General features: G+C 39.5%; 1 pseudogene; it reads left to right on the plus strand.

Moving 5' to 3' along the window:
* The first annotated feature begins 603 nt into the window (after positions 1-603).
* On the plus strand, positions 604-2,433 carry LOC110286592 (annotated as a pseudogene).
* Positions 2,434-19,285: the final 16,852 nt, after the last annotated feature.

The raw sequence follows: 19,285 nt of genomic DNA on the forward strand, positions 1-19,285 counted from the left end.
GGTGCCAATCACAGTTAGCTAAAAACATCCACATCAATCATTAGTTAATAATATGTCATACATATGTGCCCACAGGCCAATATTACAGAGGCAATTCAACTGAACTGAAATGAATTGAATCCTTCCAACATAACTCTTAAGTTTCTGTTAAGTTGAAAAAAATACTACCTAGGACAATAGACCCCTTTGTCAACTAGACACACAGTATACCACTATTTTTATTTTCTTGTTTATATTTAACACTGAATGATAATATCACATTATAAAATACATTTTATGTAAATATAACTTTAAATTTTTCAGTCATTAAAAATTCAAACAACTTAAAACATCCAATTTCTCTTTCAAAATATAGTCTCATAACTGTGGGTTCCTGTAAAATCATAAAAAGTTAAATACTGCCTGATTCCCAGATCAAATAATCTGAGTACAGTTCCAATAAAATTAACACAAAATCAATATCAAAATAGTAGAATTCAATTCCTCAGCTCAATGCATGACATCTGAGTCTCATCATATTTTATTATCTATAGGGTACTTTTTCACAGAGTTTGTCATCACAGTGCAGGTATTGTGAAAAACATTGCTAATTCTAATCCAAAGATGCAAAAGGAAAAGACTCATATCATCATCATTATTGGACACATAAATGTTGTAGAATTGTCATAGAAAACTTTAAAAAGAAAGCTGCTGAGATGGGAAAAAGATTCTTCAGGTGTGCCTGGATCTTGGACAAACTGAATACTGAGCAGAAGCCTGGTATCACTACTGATATCTCCCTGTGGAAATGTGAGACCTGCAAATACTATTTGACTATTATTGATGCCCCAGGAAACAGAGACTTTATAAAAATGATTACAGGCACATCTCAGGCTGACTGCTGTTCTGATGGTTGTTGCTAGTGTTAGTGAATTTGTAGCTGGTATCCCCAAGAATGGGCAGACCTAGGGCATGTCCTTTTGGCTTATACCCTAGTGTGAAACAGATAATTGTTGTCAATAAAATGGATTGCACGGAATATGCAGAAGAGGTATGAGAAAAATCAACTAAGAAAATTGGCCAAAACCCTGACACAGTGACATTTGTGTCAATTTCTGGTTGGGATGGTGACAACATGCAGGAGCCAATTGTTGACATGCATTGGTTCAAAGGATGGGAATTAACATGTAAAGATGGCAGGGCTAGTGATACCACACTGCTAGAAGCTTTGAATTGTATCCTGTCATTAACTCTTCCAACTGACAAACCTCTGCGATTGCCCTTCAAGGATATCTATAAAATTGATAGGATTAGAACTATTCCTGTGGACAAATGGAGACTGGTGTTCTCATCTCAAACCTGGCATGGTGGTAGCCTTTACTCTAGTCTGCGTCCTAGCACAAGTAAGTCTGTTAAAATGTACCATGAATCACTGAGTAAAACTTCCTGGTAACTATGTGGGCATCAATGTAAAGAACATTACATGTGGCAACAATTGCTGGTGACACCTAAAATGACCTACCAATGGCAGCAGCTATCTTTATTGTTCAAGTGATTATCCTGAACCATCCAGGCCAAATTTGTGCTGGTTATGCTCCTGTACTGGATTTTCACACTGTTCATGTAGAATCCAAGTTTGCTGAGATTAAAGAAAAGATTGATCATTGTTATGGTAAGAAACAGAAAGATGGCCCTAAATTCTTGAAGGTGTATGATGCAGCCATTGTTGATGTGGTCCTTGACAAGCCCGTGTGTGTTAAGAACTTCTCTGCCTCTCCTCCTTTAGGTTGTTTTATTGTTTATAGCATGAAGCAGACAGTTGCTCTGGGTGTTATCAGAACTGTGGATAGGAAGGCTGCTGACATCATGAGTCCCACCATGTGCTGTCTTTGATTGGTGGTTTAGTCCCAGGAAGTTCTGGGGGGGGGTACTGCTTAGTTCATATTGTTGTTGTTCCTCCTATGGGGCTGCAAACCCCTTCATCTCCTTGGGTACTTTCTATAGCTCCTTCATTGGGGAACCTGTGCTCTATCCAATGGATGGCTTTGAGCATCCACTTCTGTATTTGTCAGGCACTGGCAGAGTCTCTCAGGAGACAGCAATATCAGGCTCCTGTCAACAAGCTCTTGTTGGAATCCACAATAGTGTCTGGGTTTGGTTGGAGCAGAGGATGGCCTAGTTGGTCATCAATGGGAGGAGAGGCCCTTGGTCCAGTGAAGGTTCTGTACCCCAGTATAGGGGAATGCCAGGGTTAGGAAGCAGGAGTGTGTGGGTTAGTGAGCAGTGGAAGGTGGGAGGGTATAGGGATGTTTGGAAGGGAAACCAGGAAAGAGGATAACATTTGAAATGTAAAGAAAATATCTAATAAAAAAAAATAAAATGAAGGCTGCTGGAGCAGGTAAAGTCACCAAGTCTGCCCAGAAAGCTCAGAAGGCTAAGGAATATTATCATTAACACCTGCCATCCCACTTATAATCAGTGGTGGAAGAATGGTCTAAGAATTGTTTGTCTCAATTGGTCATTTACTTTTAATAGTAAAAGACTTGCTAACAATAACAATTCATCGTAAAACATTCAGAAGGAAAAGAGAATGTTCTATGGACCATTTGTGTGTGTGTGTGTGTGTGTGTGTGTGTGTGTGTGTGTGTGAGAGAGAGAGAGAGAGAGAGAGAGAGAGAGAGAGAGAGTTCAGTTTTAAGTTATTCAAAATCAGTACTTTCTAATGGAAACAAATTGACCAAATGTATGTCACAGAATTTTGAGACCCATAAAAACAAAGTTTAACAAGGAAAACAATCAGTGAGTCAGAGCCGCTCCACTTTAAAGGATTTGCCATCTACAGTACACAACTCTTATCTTGTAGCCTAGGTTGGTTCCAGACCATAACTGCTGTTGTCCTTTCTGGTCATCCTAGTGGTCCTGGAAACTCAAACATGTTGGGATCTCCACTAAAACTGAGGTTGCATCTTCACATGGTGCCAAGCCTTAGCCTCTTCTCATGAACTCTCCCATTGCTACGCTTTAGTCTTATCTTGTGAGCCCTTCTATCCTGGACTTCCCACTGCCTCTGAGGTGACATGTTCACCATGGCATATCTGTGGTGCATATATCCTTAATCCATTGTTCTAAGTCTCAGCTGCTCTTCATGACCCCTACACACCTTCAAAATAAGTAGCTGTGGTAGAATCTTACACTTTGCAAAGTTCAGCTCCTAGTTTGAAGCACAGGCGTGGGCCCCCTGGACCTTGCTAACAACTGTTGACCCTAAGAAAATTCTTCCCCGATGATTTCACCTCACTGATGCTCTCTTATAAATTGAAGCTGATTTTCAGATTCAGATAACTAACACCAATTTTCCCATTAAATAAAAACATTTGTATCAAAAGATGGCCTAGTTGGCCATCACTGGAGAGGCCCATTGGACATACAAACTTTATATGCCCCAGTACAGGGGAACGCCAGGGCCAAAAAGGGGGAGTGGGTGGGTAGGGGGTGGGGGATGGGTATGGGGGACTTTTTGGATAGCATTGGAAATGTAAATGAGGAAAATACCTAATAAAAAATTAAAAAAAACATTTTTACATCAATGGCTCTTGTCTCTTGTTACATGGAAGTAGGAGTGAAAGCAGAGAAGAGAGAGGCATGTTGCTTACTTATTTGATCTCCATGGCTTGCTTAGCTTCCCCCCTTTTTAAAAACATTTTTTATTAGATATTTTCTTTATTTGCATTTCAAATGTTATCCCCTTTCCTGGTTTCCCCTCTAAGACCCCCGATCCTCTCCCTGCTTCCCCTGCTCACCAACCCACCCACACTCCCTATCTGACCATGGCATTCATCTACACTGGGGCAGAAAGCCTTTACAGGACCAAGGGCCTTGCCACCCATTGATGACCGACTAGGCTATCCTCTGCTACATATGTGGCTGGAGCCATCAGTCCCTTCATGCATACTCTTTCGTTGGTGGTTTAGTCTTTGGGAGCTCTGGGGGGGTCTGGTTGTTTGATATTGTTGTTCCTCCTATAGGGTTACAATTCCCTTCAGCTCCTTGGGCCCTTTCTCTAGCACTCAGGTACTTTCTCTAGCTCCTTCATTGGGGACCCTGTGCTCAGTCCAATGGTTGACTGAGAGCATCCACCTCTGTATTTGTCAGGCACTGGTGGAACCTCTCAGGAGACAGCTATATCAGGCTCCTGTCAGGATACACTTGATGGTATCCACAATCCTGTCTGGGTTTGATAAGTGTATATGGGATGGATCCTCCGCTGGGGCAGTCTCTGGACAGCATTTCCTTTAGTCTCTGCTCCACACTTTGTCTCTATAACTCCTTCCATGGGTATTTTGTACCTGCTTCTAAGAAAGACCACACTTTGATCTTCCTTTTTCTTAAGTTTCCTGTGGTCTGTGAATTATATGTTGGGTATTCCAAACTTCTGGGCTAATATCCACATCTCAGTGAGTGCATATCATGTGTGCCATTTTGTGGGTTACCTCACTCAGGATGATAGTTTTTAGTTCCATATATTTGCTTACGAATTTCATGAATTAATTTTTTAATGTTTTAAGAAGAACTTTTTATTAGATATTTTCTTCATTTACATTTCAAAGGTTATCACAAAAGTCCATTATACCATACCCCCAAAACCACCCACTCCTGCTTCCTAGCCCTGGCATTCCCCTGTACTGGGGCATATAATCTTTGCAAGACCAAGGGCCTCTCATCCCATTGACGGCTGACTAGGCCATCCTTTGCTACATATGCAACTAGAGACACAAGCTCTGTGGGGTCCTGGTTAGTTCATATTGCTGTTCTTCATATAGGATTGCAGACCCCTTTAGCTCCTTGGGTACTTTCTCCAGCTTATTCATTGTGGGACCCTGTGTTCCATCCAATAGATGACTGTGAGCATCCACTTCTGTATTTTCCAGGCACTGGCTAGCCTCACGAGAGACAGATATATCAGGGTCCTGTCAGTAAAATCTTGCTGGCATATGCAATAGTGTCTGGATTTGGTTATTGTTTATGGGATCAATCCCCAGGTGGGGCAGTCTCTGGATGATTCCATCTCAGCTCTGAACTTTTTCTTTGTAACTCCTTCCATAGATATTGTGTTCCCCATTCCAAGAAGGAACAAGATATCCACACTTTCGTCTTCCTTCTTCTTGAATTTCATGTCTTGCAAATTGTATCTTGGGTATTGTAAGTTTCTGAGCTAATATCCACTTATCAGTGAGTGCAAATCATGTGTATTCTTTTGTGATTGGGTTACCTCACTCAGATTGATATCCTCCAGATCCATTTATTTGCCTAGGAATTTCATAAATTCATTGTTTTTAATAGTTGAGTATTACTCCATTGTGTAAAAGTACCACATTTTTTGTATACATTCCTTTCTTCAGGGACATCTGGGTTCTTTCCAGCTTCTGGCTATTATAAATAAAGCTGCTATGAACATAGTGGAGCATGTGTCCTTATTACCAGTTGGAACATCTTCTGGGAATATGCCCAGGAAAGGTATTGCTGGATCCTCCGGTAGTACTATGTCCAATTTTCTGAGGAACCGCCAAACTGATTTCCAGAGTGGTTATACCAGCTTGCAATCCCACCAGGAATGGAGCAGTGTTTCTCTTTCACCACATCCTCACCAGCATCTGTTGTCTCTAGAATTTTTGTTGTTGTTGTTGTTTTGGTTTTTTGAGACAGGGTTTCTCTGTATATCCTTGGCTGTCCTGGAACTCATTTTGTAGACCAGGCTGGCCTTGAACTCAGAAATCCACCTGCCTCTGCCTCCTGAGTGCTTGGATTAAAGGCTTGTGCCACCACGCCCAGCTGTCTCCTGAATTTTTGATCTTAGCAATTCTGACTGGTGTGTGGTGGAATCTCAGGGCTGTTTTGAATTGCATTTCCCTGATGATTAAGGATGTTGAACATTTATTTAGATGCTTCTCAGCCATTCAGTATTCCTCAGTTGAGAATTCTTTGCTTAGCTCTGTACCCCATTTTTAATGGGGTTATTTGATTTTCTGGAGCCCAGCTTCTTGAGTTCTTGGTATATATTGGATATCTACCTATCCGATTTAGGATTGGTAAAGATCCTTTCCCAATCTGTTGGTGGCCTTTTTGTCTTTTTGACAGTGTCATTTACTGTACAGAAGCTTTGCAATTTTATGAGGTCCCATTTGTTGCTTCTCAATCTTACAGAACAAGTCATTGGTGTTCTGTTCAGGAATTTTTTCCCTATGCCCATATCTTCAAGGCTTTTCCCCACTTTCTCCTCTATGAATTTCAGTGCCTCTGGTTTTATGTGGAGTTCCTTAATCCACTTACACTTGAGCTTTATACAAGGAGGTAAGAATGGATGAATTTGTATTCTTCTACATGATAACTGCCAGTTGAGCCAGCACCATTTTGTGGACAATGCTGTCTTTTTCCTACTGGATGGTTTTAGCTCCTTCAACAAAGGTCTGGGTCTTCAATTCTATTCCATTGATCTACCTGTCCATTACTGTACCAGTACTATGCAGTTTTTAACACAATTGAGGTCAGGCATCATGATTCCACCAGAGGTACTTTTATTGTTGAGAATAGTTTTTATTATCCTAAGTTTTTCATTATTCCAGATGAATTTGCAAATTGCCCTTTCTAACTTGGTGAAGAATTGAGTTGGAATTTTTAGGGGGATTGCATTGAATCTGTGGGTTGCTTTCGATGAGATAGCCATTTTTATAATATTAATCCTCCCAATCCATGAGCATAGGAGATCTTTCAATCTTCTGAGATCCTCTTTGATTTCTCTCTCCAGAGACTTGAAGTTCTTATCATTTTTTTTAATGGCTGAGTAGTACTCCATTATATAAATATTCCATGTTGTGTATCCATTCTTCTGTTGAGGGACATCTGTGTTCTTTGCAGTGTCTAGCTATTATAAATAAGGCTGCTATGAACATAGTGAACCTTGTGTCCTTATTACATGTTGGAGCATCTTCTGGGTATATGCCCAGGAGTTGTATTTCTGGGTTCTCAGGTAGTACTATGTTCAATTTTCTGAGGAACCTCTAATCTGATTTCCAGAGTGGTTGTACCAGCTTNCAATCCCACCAGCAATGGAGGAGTGTTCCTCTTTCTCTACATAATTGTCAGCATCTGCTGTCACCTGAGTTTTTGATCTTAGCCATTCTGACTGGTGTGAAGTGAAATTGTTGAAGTGGGTTGTTTTGATTTGCATTTCCCTCATGACTAAGGATGTTGACCATTTCTTTAGGTGCTTCTCAGCCACTTGGTATTCCTCAGTTGAGAATTCTGGGTGCCCTTGCATTTGGAGCAAATGGTAGATCTTCTTGGTAGATTTTTCCTTTGATGTGTATGATTTATCCTTTAACCTGCTTTCTTATCCAACCCAGTTGTGCTGACTGTAACATCTTGTTCTCTTTTGGCTGATACCATTCCCTGTCTGCAGGCCTGATGAGTCATGCCATGAGTGTACCATTGGGCATATATTTCCCAGCAGATTGGAGTTGTAGTCTACAGGGTTCTCAGCGGTGTCAGATCATCCTTGCCTTTCATTCTACAGTAGCCTTTATTGTACTTCCCAGTCCTATTTGAGCTGGCCAGCAAGGAGAAAGATTTAAGTTAGTTCCAGTTTGATTTCTCTGTCCTTTCTTAAACCCAAAGCATGGATTATCTTTAGCAATAGAATCGTATCAACTGGTTCTGGTGGGAAATCAAGAGTCTCTGATTTTATGGAAGCCCTATGACTTCCATGACCAACAACCTATAAGGAGGTATTTGATAGCTGTCACTAGGGTGTTTGCTTAATAACCTGTGGTTATTAGGTTCACCATTATTCAAGCATACAGGCTGTCACTCTTCTTGCTAATGTATTTTCTAGTTAGCATGACAAGTAATAGATTTCTATTTGACATATTACTCCCTTTAAGGCTCAATGAGCAATGTGGAAGAGAGTGCAGAAAATATAAAAGCCAGAAAGAAGGTAGTCAGAAATGTTGTGAAATGTCCTCTTGATGCAGCCAATGTAACAATAATCATACAGCATCAGTGGCTATTTACAATGAGTAGGCATATTACTGGGTATGCTTTTATGCCAATAGTCAATAACATATCAGGGATTGGCCTATGTGTCCCTAGCTCACCCTACTAAACTATAATATACTGATAGATTCTGGGGGAAAAGCAGACTTGTGTACTAATTGATGAAATCAGCATGTTCCAATGGATAGTTTAAAACTTAAAATCATACAGAAAGCCTAGGACAAACTTAGTACTTAACAAACAAAATAAACAAAACAAACAAAAAACCCAAACGTACATACAAAAAGACATGAGCATGGAAAAAGGACTTATAGAGAGAAGGGGGCCATAATAGGTGTGGAAGGGAGCTACAAGAAAAGATATGGCAATAATCAGAATGCATTCTGCATTATGTATTTTGTATATAATATACAAATGTTCAGCACACCTATCTCTATAAAAATACTAGTTATAAGAATATTTGGCTGAAAATTACATGATTTTCATGTATTTCCTTTTTATTTTATGTTTAAGTAAAGAGAACCAGGTGTGGAATTTTATTCTTTTTAAAATGAGGTACTAAATTAATGAAATTTCACCGGTTAAAAGTAAGATGTCTATTAATGAATTGAATTTCAAAGCCCCCTTGGTTAACTAGTCACAAGGACACTGAGAATCAAACTATTTTTCATTGATGATTCTCTTTATTGTGTTTAATATAAAATCGAATTTACAATGCTTATTTTCAAAACAGTCTATTTTTTTATTAGAAACTGAACACTTCATGTCTAGGTACATAATTACTAAATAATTAAATTTAATAATAATGAAATGAACCAATGGTAATCTATCATGCCACTATGGTAGCTACACAGTGAAGTAGGGGTAAGTGCCAAGTCAGGAAGTGAATCCATAAAAATAAGCACTTATGAGACCCTTAATAAAGTTCCTGTCTCAACTCAAGTGAATAAGAGTTGACATCATCAATTCCATGAGTCCTTTAGGACTCTATCCTGTCTAAATTTTAGATGCTTATCTAATGTAATTAGATATTCAATGTTCTATGGAATTTTGGAGACGAGGGACCCTCCAGAATGTGCCAGAGACCTGGGAAGTGAGAGACTCTTAGGACTCAGTGGGAGGGACCTTAGATGAAATGCTGTACATTAGGGAGAAGGAACTTGTAGAGCCCTCCTCCAGCAGAAAGACAGGGCATCAAGTGAGGGATGGGGTTGCCATCTCACAGTCAAAACTCTGACCAATAATTGTTCCTGTCTGAAAGAAATGCAGGGATGGAAATGGAGAGGAGCCTAAGGAAAAGAAGGTCCAGCTACAGGCCCAAAGTGGGATCCAGCTGAAGGGGAGGTCCCAAGGCCTGAAACTATTACTGAGGCTATGGAGCGCTCACTCACAAAAAGGGACCTATCCTTCCATGGGACTGCAAACCTCTTCAGCTCCGTGGGTCCTTTCTCTAGCTCCTTCATTGGGGACCCTGTGCTCAGAGTTGGTGAGCAGTCAGGGCGGGAGGGGATAGGGGGTTTTCGGAGAGGAAACCAGGAAAAGGGATAACACTTGAAATGTAAATAAATAAAATATAATAATAATAATAATAATAATAATAATAATAATAATAATAATAATAATAATAAAAGGGACCTATTTTGACCATACTCTGGAAGACCCAACAAGCAGCTGAAAGAGTCAGATGCAGATGTTTGCACCCAACCAATGGACAGAGGCTGATGACCCATGTGGTTGAATTAGGGGAAAGCTGAAAGAGCTGAGTAGGAGAGCAACCCTGTAAGAAGACCAGCAGTCTCAATTAAACCCTGAGATTTCTCAGACACTGGACCACCAACTAGGCAGCATACACATCTGATATAATTCCCCCAACACATATACAGCAGAGGTCTGCCGGGTCTGGGTTTAGTCAGAAAAGATAAAACATATATTTTAAAGGGATTGCTAACCTTTTTGGGTAATATAACTCAACTACTGAAATGTATAATGAACTTTGATTATATATGTCTAAAACGAGTGACTTACATAGATAGTTCTGTGTAATCTTTAGGAGTCTGATAGAGGAATGGCTACCACAGAATAGTTAGAGTTGGGTAATTCACTGCATTTTTTTTTAATCAACACCTAGATATGTGATTATTGTCATTTAATTAGAAGGAATCTTGCAAATAATATTTATATTCAAAAGTACTCCTGGGCTGAGGAGCAAATTCAATGGGTAAAATGCTTGCTACTCAAGCATGACAGTCTTAAGTTTAATATACAGAGTCCATGTAAAGATGCATATGGTACTAAGCATAGCTGTAATCCCAGAACTCCTACAGGAAGATGGCAGGCAGAGGCAGGGGGAATCCCTGAAAGTTCCCAGGGTAGCTATCCTAATACACAGTAGAAAAATACCAGTGATTCTGGAAGGTAGAAGGAGATGTCTTGCTTCTGAAGCTGCCCTCTGACTTCCACGTGTATTCCATGTTATGAATATACTCAACATTTACACCCACACCCACAGAGACGAAGGGGGGCAGAGAGACAGAGACAGAAACAGAGACAGAAAATGAGACAGAAAAAGAGACAGAGCAACAAAATTTAAAATAAAGAAATGGGATCTGACCTTCTCTTCATTTTATATTTAAAGAAAAGGAAGCCTATTTTCCATCCAATTCCTACATTAAATGGATTTATACCTAAAATGTAGTGATAAACCCGACATATTTTCCTATTTGTTTGTGAGCTTAATATCACATAAATTACAATTAAATTCTGTTTATAGTGAGAACTGTGAGGACAGAGAGAGAGAGAGAGAGAGAGAGAATAGGAAGTGTGAATGACTTCTTTGGCTCCCACCTCTGTGTCTTATGCTGCTGGCTCTGGAACTAGTTTTCCCATCTACTCTCCTGAAGTTTTTCTCAAAGCAAAGCACTAAATTAATATTGAAAATTTCTTCACTTAATGCCAAATAAAATATGTAGGTCAGAGACTGAATTAGGACTCATATATTTAAGTAGCACAGAAAAAATATACTTGAGAACTTATTAGGAGAAAAATTGCAGGTCAGGTTCGAAATGCACTTGTACTCCTGAGAAGAAGGTCTTAGTCACAGGTGCAAGTTGATTCAAGGGACATGAGATACCAGAAATAATTGCTCACCTCCAAATATAACTCTCTTACTTGCTGAGTTGAATTCTAAGCATGCTATGACTGCTGTGTGAGCAGAGCTGGTTTGGGGAAGAAAATTCAAATGGGTAAGGCATATTATCCTTAGAAGAGGAAGATGGCCACATGTTTATACTGGCCATATTTTCCAACATCATCTGAGAGAAGTCTAAGTCTCTAAAAGCAATTTAATCAACACTTACTCCATAATAAGGTGAGATAATTTCAGAAATTGGGGTTAAACCTAAATCATTGATTTTTTTCTAAGTCCAGCTACAGATAATTCCACATATCACTTTAAAAATGATTGCTTACTTATTGTTTACATATCAGAGTTTTTTCTACATGTAAGTCTGTGCATCATGTGAGTGGCTAGTGCTCACAGCAGGCAAAAGAGGGCTTTGCATTCCTGGGGGCTGGAGTCAGTCTTGTTATTCACCATATGATGCTGGAAATAACATTAAGGTCATTAGGAAGAGTAACCAGGGCTCTTAACTTTTGAGCCATCAGCTGTAGACCTATATATTTCTTGAAAACAAGTTCTTGAAGGTTTTCAAAATCAAATTTAAAGTTACAGTCTTTCCTTCCTTCCTTCCTTCCTTCCTTCCTTCCTTCCTTCCTTCCTTCCTTCCTTCCTTCCTGTTATGGAATGCTGTCTATTTTTTTCTGCCTCCTCAAAAAGGATGCCTGTACACAGGTGAGGTCAGGTGAAATCTTAATTAGAAAAGACTAGAGCCTGTGATTAGGCAGTGGAAGGGAAGGCAGAGATGAAATTGACAGAGATAGAGACAGAAAGATACAGAGAGAGAGAGAGAGAGAGAGAGAGAGAGAGAGAGAGAGAGAGAGAGAGAGAGATGAGAGGGGACAGAGAGAAGATGGAGGGAGAAGAATTAGAACCACGTGGCCTGAAAGAGCCACAGGTAGGTATGGATATCATAGAAGGGCAATAGAGTATTGTAGGCTACATTTGCTTCATCTAGGTGTGCAGCTTGTATTTATATCAATTGAGTTTTGAGTTCTTTGTGTGGGCATTTTGGAGATTGAAGATTTACTGTTATAAATCTGGCTGATAAATTATAAGCTACTGGAGTTTTCATTTTGTGAGGCTAGGGGATTAGAGCCAGTGGGGGCCGATGTGAAGATATGAGCTGTTGGGCTGCAGCTAACTGAGGGAAGTTGGGAAGACTGCTTCATGGGGACAGCAATATGGGCGGGGAGACTGCTACTGCTGGTGCATAGTCGGACATAGAGTGAATTGTATTTTTTTTATGATTGCATGCAATACTCCCTTTCTTCTTCTTCCTCTTCTTCCTCTTTTCCCTCTTCTTCCCCTTCTTCCTCTTCTTCCCCTTCTTCCCTTTCTTCTTCTTCCACTTCTTCCCCTTCCTCCTCCTCCTCCCCTTCTTCTTCTTCTTCTTCGTCTTCGTCTTCTTCTTCTCTATCATCATCACCACCATCATCATCATCATCGTCATCCTGCTGTGATATATAGGTATCTTATTTTCTTAAATATTCTCTTATACCATTTTATTAAATATTCTCTCTACCTCCTGGATGTAGTTTCCTGTGGGGCAATGGGCTATGCACAGACAGGCTGGTCTCCAGTCGAGCTGAGGTCATGAACCCCGGTAGGTCTCGGTGGTTATAATTTTCACTTACATGAGATGGAAGACGTTCCCTCGTGTCTCCTGGACCCCTGGCACCTGTCGAAATTACTGTCCCCACAGCCCCCATAGGAAAAGCGTGTGGCTAACAGTCACATAGATTATGTCCCAAGCTTCTGACCTTCAGGCTAGACTCCTCCCAGTTACCTAGCAACAGCAAGATAATAATCCCAATATAGAGGGGCTGTTTGGCCCCTCATTGCTCTCCTAAACTTTTACGTTCCTTACTCTGCCTCTCTCTCTCTCTCTCTCTCTCTCTCTCTCTCTCTCTCTCTCTCTTTCTCTCTCTCATACACACACACATACACACACACACACACACACACCCCACACACTCTAAGCTTTTGCCTCTCTCTTTCTTTAAGCTTTCTTACTCTCTAGCCTTTCTTCTCTCTCTGTCCTTTTGCTCCTTCTTTCCTCTTGGCCATTGCCGGTCTCTCTCTTTCTACCTTTTCTCTCCCCTCCCCCACTGCCTTTCTACAATAAAGCTCTAAAACCATAGACTGTCTCTGTTCATCAAGGCTCAGACTAAGGACTCTTGCCTGCATGAGAACATCTCTCCCTCTGTCTTCTTCCTTTACTTCCTGGGCCGAGAATGTTGTCCTGGGGCGCCTATCCTGTTCTCAACTCCTCTGCCATATCCAGTGTGGGATGCCAGAGACTAAGAATCTGGTACCAGGGGCTGCCCCTTGTCCACCACTCACCGTGTGGGGTTAGTGGCTTCACACAGCAAGATTCCCAACCAGGGCCATGTGGAAAGTGTTCAGTAGTCCTCCCGGGTCTGCCTACCCAGAGCACAGGAACTCTGACCGGACAGGGTCTCTCTCTACCCCGTCTTCCCCTATACCCACAGCCCCGCAGTTCCCCCACTATCCGCTCCTCTCAATGATGTACCTCTCATCTCCCTCTTTTAGATCCACACCTCTATTTCCATTCAGGTAAGAACAAGCTTCCCAGGGATATCAAGTGAGTACAGCATAACAAGTCATAATAAGACTAGACTAAATCCTCATATCAGGGCTAGGTAAGGTAATCCACTAGGGGGAAAGAGGTCCCAAGAGCAGGCAAAATAATCATAGACACACCCTTCTGTCACTTTTAGGACCTACAAAACACCAAGCTAACAACTATAACATATTTGCATAGAACCTAGTGAGGATCTATATGCAGGCTCCATGATTGCCATTTCAGTCTCTGTGAGCCTCTATGAGCCCTGATTACTTGATTCTGTGGCCTTGTTATTCTTTTTCCCTAGCACCTCTGGCTCCTGCAAATTTTCCTGCTCCTCTTCCATGGGGTTCTCCAAGATCTGAGGAGAGGAACCATATGGAGATCCCCAGTTCTCTCTCTCTCTCTCTCTCTCTCTCTCTCTCTCTCTCTCTCTCTCTCTCTCCTGTATTCATCAGCTTCGGGAGGAAGCTGCTCTGATGATGATTAGGCAAGGTGATAATTTATGATTTTGCAGAATGTCCTTAGTAATAATTTTATTAACTTTTTTCTATTATAAGGTTCCGGGCTGTCTAGGTTCCAATACATGGTCATCTGGGCAGTGCTGGTCATCGGTTCCCTTTCATGATGTGGACCCCCATATAGACCAATCATTGGTTAGCCATATCTACAAATTCTGTGCCTCAATTGCCCTTGCACATTTTGCAGACAGGACACATCGTAAGTCAAAGTTTTTGGTGCTAGGTTGGCATTCTAACCCCTCCAATGGAAGTTAAAAATTTCAGGTAAATGGGTGGGACTCACATTTTCATCCTTAATCATCTGAGTGAAGTAACCCAGACACAGAAAGACAATCATGGTTTGTAATCATGTATAAATGGACATTAGCTGTTTAGTAAAGGATAATCATTCTAAAACCACAGACCCAGAAAGGCTAAGTAACAAGTAGGGCTCTGGGGGATGCATAGAATCTCCTGGGAAGGAGAAATAGCATAGATTCTGCAGGTAGACTGGGGGCCCATGAGAATAGGAACAGAAGCTTTCCTCTTATTTTTGGACTGGCTTAGAAAACATTTATGAAAAACTTTAAACTCTCTTACCATTTGCCTTTTTGTTCAATGAAGTATAATTTCTGTTTTTTATTATTTATTTATTACATTTTTTCTTTATATACATTTCAAATGCTATCCTGAAAGTTCCCTATAACCTCCCTCCGCCCTGCTCCCCTACCCACCCACTCCTGTTTCATGGCCCTGGAATTCCCCTGTACTGGGGCATATAAAGTTTACAAGTTTACAAGGGGCCTCTCTTCCCAGTGATGGCAGACTAGGCCATCTTCTGCTACATATGCAGAGCTCTGGGGATATTGGTTAGTTCATATTGTTGTTCCACCTATAGGGTTGCAGACCCCTTCAACTCCTTGGGTGATTTCTCTAGCTTCTCCATTGGGGGCCCTGTGTTCCATCTTATAGATGACTGTGAGCATCCTCTTCTGTATTTGCCAGGCACTGGTATAGCCTCATACGAGACAGCTATAAGGGTCCCTTCGGTAAAATCTTTCTGGCATATGCAATAGTGTCTGGGTTTGGTGGCTGATTATGGCTTGGATTCTGTTTTTTACTTTCTCGAAAATCTTTAGTCTGGGAGTTAGTGGAAGTTCCTACCAGATTTGGGTGGGAATTTTAAATCCATACATGGGGAGAATAAAACTAAGATGTAATCTAATATTTAAGGTTAATTTCAGTCAGATTTATTACCAGGACAAAAAATTGATGCAGAATATAGACACAGGAGTAGGATTTCCAGCTACAAACCTGGCATTTTATAGTAGTAAACCTCCTGAAAGATGTGCTGATGCAACCATGGCACAAACAGTGTGGTGGTAACCCCACAGCCTCAATTGTATCTAAGGCTAAATTCAGGAAGTGGAACCAAATCATGGACAAAGATTTAGTCTTCAGTGCTAAAGATCCCCAGAGAGGCATGAAACTACAGGAAAATCAATTCTGTTGTTCTGCTAAAGGAACATGCTAAAAACATGACTTATAATAACTTTCTTCTGTACACATATATCAGTGTGTTACTCATCCATAATCAGAGGTGCTTCCTCTTTCAGTAAGTGAGAAATAATACAAAGACCTACAAATGGACAATGTGCAGAGAATGAGATACTCTATACTCTATACTAAATGGGATATTTTTTATCAGACTCCTTCCTTCACTGTTAAGGAAGCTATGTAGAAGAGAAGACAAAAAGATTAGAAGACCCGGCTGATGAATGACACTGAGAAAATAGAGTCTTCCAGGTCTTTATATGAAGTCACAGAGACTGTGCAGGGATGTGAAGGCACAATGCCTTCTTTGTTATTACCTATCTAATTAGCCCATTGACTACAATGTGAGGACTGTTACAGAAAATAAACATCAAAATATTCATTAGATGCCAGTGTTGAAGGCATATACTGTGCAACCCTGAGTGGAGTGTCAGTCTCATGTGAGTCTGGGTCTAACCCAAATCTGAGTGAGTAGTTGGGAGGATGTTATATAGTGAGGTGTTTCATGAAGATATTAATCTCAGAACATTTATAAGCAATCAGACAATGGTGCTTTGATTTTTAAATGTAGCACTCTCAACAACAGACTTCAAAGCAGCACAATGGCAAATACTGCTTATGTCACTTTGAAAAATAGTCTCATTTAACAATAACCACACATTGCCAGGTAAACAAAGCCCACTTGAGTTAAAGCTAATGAGGCTTTGAGTGCAGAGGAGAATATGTGAAAACGATAAGAAGCTAAGAAGAAAGGGACTTTTGTTTCTATGGTGTGAGTTACCAATAATAATATGCAGTGTTGGGAGGATTAGTCTCCTAAGTGCCTCCATTATCATCATCCACCATTGTGTGTTTCCTCAGACAGTGCAGGCATCACAGAGTAAATTAGCAGAGGAAGTGTAGAAACAAACAAATGGACCATAACACTCCACTTTGGAAAGTAATACCCACAATCTAAATACAGATTCCAAACGTACATCCTATTCAAATATAATAGGTATTGTGGAATCCCAAAAAGAAATTCTTGCAGTCATTAAGTAGGTTACAAGTTCTGCAAAGCATTATAGCACACATATAGAAGGTCAGGAGTGCTGTGAGCATCTTGTCTTTAGTAATTATAGAAGTTCACTTTACAGAGCAACTCTCTACATTACGGAAGCATGACACCTGGAAAGAGGAGAGTGGGGGAAGGTAAAAGAAAAGGAGGAGAGGGACAGTGACAGGGGGGATCTGTAGTATTGCATTATAAGGGAAAACTCTGCTTAATAATCATGTGCAAATTTAGCACGTAAAAATATTCTGAAAACTAGAAATGAAAATAAATTAAATTTCCAAATAAATACACAAGTCTTTTGTTATACAGCCAAGTTTCATTGCTGAGGTGGCTGACTATGGCCAAGAAAATAATCCTACTTTCAAAGAAAACTTATCCACTTTCCCAAGACAAAAAATAATGCTTTAAATTTAAATATCAGAAGAACTAAAATGTTATGGATTTCAATTTTAAAACAATGGTTTATCAATCAAAAGGAGAGATTTATTTTAAGCATTAATGTTCCTGACAATTAAACTGAAGAGAATGAGATGGTTTTGTTGCCTTTGCTTTTTATCACTTTTATTCATATTTTTCATAAAACCAATTGATTATTTTTCTATTTTTTTATAATTTCCATGATGGATGTCACAATAATGTAAGTATAAAAGGACATCAAATCTTAATATTTTGATGTAGAGTCTGTTCTAGTACAGTTAAAAAGCTTTAATATTGAGGCATATAACTGATGAGAAATTGATTGCTCATTATTCTAGTAATTCAGTTGAATGATACACAAATCGACCCATTTAATGATACATTCTCAGTTTATAAAGAGAATTCCTAGGGGAAATAGTATGTTTATGAATCAGATGTACTTAATTTAAATGTCAATATAATGTCTCATCCTGCTAAGTAGTAGATTAATGTGAGCAGAACCCACACATGTGCTAATAACAAACAAAAATTAGATAATAACATTTGTATTGATTCAACCTACAGAGGTGGAAGATAATTTCCTATTGCTGAAGACACAAAGAACTTCAGACACTGGGCCTAGAGTCACCCTGAGCTGAAACTGAGCTAGATACCTCTTCTTCCAAAGAAGGTAAACAACCAATTGCCCTACCAAGCTATGCCAACTATGAACCACAACAATAGCATCATGCTATAGTGACCCTAAGGATAAAGTAGTAGAATGTATACCTTGGTCATAACTAACATCTCGTTAGTTAGATTTATTACCTTTACCAAATAGAAATCATCCCCATTTACTTCAAACCTAGCCTACTATCCAGGAGTAATGAAACCATGGATCTTGGAGAACCTACAACCATAGATCTACAAAGCAAGCTTATCTGTGACTGTACTCTAACAATTTGTCTTATATTTCACCTCTCCTCGCATTAATGAAACTCCTCTTTACAACATCTGGAGACCATCACACAAGAAGGGATGCAATCAAAATGTAGAGATGGTTGAAATGTATTCATCTATATATATATAAAAAAAAAACTTCTGAAATTAAGGCTCAAGAAGCACTGTGTAAAAATGGTAGGAAGGTTGTAAGTTTCAAAGGATAGAAGAGTTTTCTGTGAGATTGCATTTGCTAATAACATGGTATGTCTCACCAACAAGACTGCCTAAGGATACACTGAACAGGGACAGCTATAGACATACCAAAAAGAACAATTGAAAGACTATGAAGCCTCAACCCTACACAAAGAACCACAGACAAATAAGGAATGCTGAGAGCAGGGAAAATACTCTTCCTTGGGGAAGAACATATGCATGTAACAATAATTAATGATAAAAAAGTAACGAATATAAAAGAGAGCAAGGAGAAGTATACGGTGTTTGAAGGGTGAAAATGGAAGGGTAAAATATTGTAATTATAATCTCAAATATAAAAGAAAAAATTTTCAGCATGAATTATAGATTAATTCATTATATTCTGAATTTAAAGTTATTTTTGATATAACAAACATAGTGTTATAATAGTCTTTTTATTTTTGGTTTATTTTTATATACTATATATTCTGACTATGGTTTCTCTTACTCCAATTCCTCCCAGATTCTTTCTACTTCCCTTCCCACCCAAATTCAAACACCTTCTCTTTCTCAATAGTAAACAAACAGACACCTGAAAATGATAATTAGTTAGAATAATGTAAAGTTAAAAAAAATAGGAAAAGACAAAGAAACAAGTAAAAGCACAAGGAATACAAGTAGACATAGACATGTCTATGTTTGCACACAGAGAAATCCCATAAGAACTCAAAGCCAGAAATTATAAAATATATGCAAAAGACCAGTAAGGTTAAAAAAAATCAACCAACTAATCAAGCAAACAGAAACAAACCAATCAAACAAAATATCCTGACAAATATTAATAGACAAAGAAC

The sequence above is a fragment of the Mus caroli genome, chromosome 1 (assembly GCF_900094665.2).
Source record: "Mus caroli chromosome 1, CAROLI_EIJ_v1.1, whole genome shotgun sequence".
NCBI lineage: Eukaryota > Metazoa > Chordata > Mammalia > Rodentia > Muridae > Mus > Mus caroli.